A 3,096-nucleotide genomic window follows, 5' to 3' on the forward strand; every position below is an offset into this window, starting at 1 on the left:
TGTTCTTTTCAGATTTAACATGTCAATAATTGACATCAACAAAACGATAGTACAAACCGCACTCAATTTTAGCATCTAATATGTTGTTTTTTTAATATTTTTTAAAATAATTTTCAATATATTGTTATATAAATATTTTTTAAAAAGTCTAATATGGATTTATTTTAAGTTTATAATTAATTTTTTATTAGAAAATAAACTATTAACATTTTGATATTTTTTATGTTAAAAAAATTTATATATGATTGAAAGGGAAGACGTAACTGTATTGGGAGCTTGGCTTGCTTGGGCACACAATCATTGCTTCTGCCATTGATTAAAGAAATTATTTTTAATTTTAGTTGCGTTTACGTTATATTTATATACCTACAATTAAAATTGACTCAATAGCTTATAATATTTCTTATTATATAAATATTATTCCTCCTAAAATCCCTCAATCTTTGGATAAAATTATTAATTGAAAAAATGAAATTTACCTATTCAATAATAATGATGTTCGACTTGATATTTATTGTTGGCTTTATAAAAAAAACAGGGGACTCCTGCCATTTCTTGAAGCCAAAACTGCTGCAAGAGATGGTGGGCGGCCGCCGACCACTGAAAGCCTTGCTCCTATTCCTATTACCAAACTACCCTCCCTTTTCCGTCATTTTACTTCGTCGGAAAACATTAGTATTTTCTCAATTACAATCCATGTTTATAATTTTAAGTGATTGGAAAGAGTTCTGTTTCCTCTTTTGATTTTATGAATTTAAACTTCAAACTATTATCCAGAAAAACTATGGAATATTTTTTAAAATTATCTAAAAAAACCCCTTAGTTTGAATTGATTTGCTTTGATCCAAGAAAACTTTTTATGTTATATATATATTTTTTAAAAAAACTAGTTTAGAATTTTGTATGATTCATTTCTTTTTTTAGGGTATTGGTTCTTGGTATTGTTAGAAATAATTTGTTAAAACATGTAATAATGTATTTGGTACACGTCATACGGCACGAGTCAATTTTAAATGAAATAGGAGAAGAAAATGTGGCTTGATGGGAACACCTCGAAGTTTCAACTAGTGGGCTCATAATTAAATTAATATTCTATTTTAAAGTGTAATAATCCATAGAAAGTGAAAACATCTAATCCGTGACCGACCAAAACGACAAACAAGACCAACACAAAATAATATATGAGAAGATGCTAAATAACCTAAAAAAATCTTCGCGTATGAACACTGCCTGTCAGGCTTATCCACATTTCTAGATTCTCCTTTTCCTATAAATAGTTTCCAAGGTGAGATTCCTGCCCATCATTCAGTCACCAATCCAGGTTTTCAGAAAGTGAGAGGAGGCAAGGTGTTAATTACATCAGGATTCTGAGAGAAATGTCTGATATTGCTATTTTGGTTGCTGAGGAGTATGAAAGGAGGGTCAAGAAATCAAGGAAGGCTGCAGGTGGAGAAGGAGACATGGAGACTAACTGGGTTTCCTGCGCTTCTGTCTTGGCTCAGAGCATCAAGAACAATATAGGGAAAGAGAAGATGGAGCTTCTCAAATTGGTTTTGGAGCCTAGGAGCCAGGTGAGTCTCGCAGCATCTAATGGCTTCTTTTCTGCCTAAGCCTGAGGAAATTGTGTCTTATTTCCTTTCTTTTACTTGTAATTTTGTAAATGAAAGTGTTTTTGAAGGAGATTCTCTTCTTATTTGCAGAATCCCTTGTTGTAAGGTTTGAGTTATAAATGAAAAAAACTTGTTCCAAGTTTCCTGAATTGGAATCTGGACTTGGGGAAATCTCCCTGCTTTTTTTTCTACTCCATTTTTTTCCCCTTTTCCTTGCGAAGGACAAAGATTGGATCTCCCAATCAAAGTAGACTCTGAACCATCCATTTACTTCGAATCTTGAAGAAAATGCCTGACCTGGTATGAACCACTGGCCTCCATTACTGTGTTCACACAAGCTCTGTGATGGGTCACAATGTTTAATCTTTTCTTGCAGCTAAAGAGGGTTTTTTAAAGGTAGCCTAATCCACCACAAGTTCTTCTTTCGTTTCTTTCTTTCAAGTCAATCTGAAAGCTTTCCAGCACTCCATTGCGAAGATTATACCATAGATTCATCCGGGCTGCTTATGGGCCCCGGTTCTTGTAACCTGGGATGGGCCCCTTGCAAGAAGAAAAGCCTATATAATAGTGGTATTAAAATGGTATTAAAAAAATAATAATTAAGGGGCCTCCTTAATTTCTGTTCATTCTACTAGGGAGGCGGAGCCAATGGTTACCCCTTTTTATCAACATTTTTTCACTGTTTAATTATTTTTTTTTTGTTTTTTAAGGAAAAAAATTTTTTTTTTTTTTTTTTTTTTGCATTGAACCAATTCACAAATGGTATTAAAAAGAGTGATTCTCGAACCCATATAGGTGATGGTCTAGTGGTAAAAGCTTAAGACAAGAGGTTTGTTTTCTTTGCGGTCTCAAGTTCAAATCCTAAGTTGCTCATATGATGGCTACTAGAGTCTTACATGGTCGTTAACTTTAGGGCCCGTAGGATTAGTTGAGGTGCGCACAAGCTGGTCCGAACACCCACGTTAATAATAATAATAAAAAGAGTGTTCTCGAACTCTTAGAAACATATTCCAACATTGTCTTTTTACTCCATTTTTTTTTATATCAAAGAATTATAAGAAATTGACATTGAGGAAAGCGATGAGGATTTTGTTTTTGTTTGACACTATTCTATCAGCGCTTTTTCAGTTTTTTCCCTTGGGTATACATTCACCCTCATTAGCTAATTATACAAGAGAAGTAGGGATGTATATACTTTTTTAAATAATAAACATTTACCCGTTTTTTAGATCATATGCTTGCAAACTTTTAACCCAACCATTCTATCTCCTGAAATATTCATTATTTCATAAATACATTGAAAATCAAAATCATTATAAATATCTTTGTTTATGAGTTTTATTGAGATAATATTTTCATTGACAAAAAAAATAAATATATAATTAATGTGTTTGTTTGGGAGTGTAAGTCACTTTTAAAGTGTTTTTTATTTAAAAATATATCAAAATAATATATATTTTTTAAAAAATTATTTTTAAAATCAACG

General features: G+C 31.9%; 1 long non-coding RNA gene across 1 annotated transcript; it reads left to right on the forward strand.

The window, feature by feature from the left end:
* Positions 1-1,611: 1,611 nt before the first annotated feature.
* LOC118043596 (uncharacterized) lies at positions 1,612-2,189 on the forward strand. Its single transcript, XR_004686669.2, has 2 exons — positions 1,612-1,910; positions 1,987-2,189. It is a non-coding gene; the product is annotated as an uncharacterized lncRNA (long non-coding RNA).
* The last annotated feature ends 907 nt before the right edge of the window (positions 2,190-3,096 follow it).

The sequence above is a fragment of the Populus alba genome, chromosome 7, assembly GCF_005239225.2.
Source record: "Populus alba chromosome 7, ASM523922v2, whole genome shotgun sequence".
Taxonomy (NCBI): Eukaryota; Viridiplantae; Streptophyta; class Magnoliopsida; order Malpighiales; family Salicaceae; genus Populus; species Populus alba.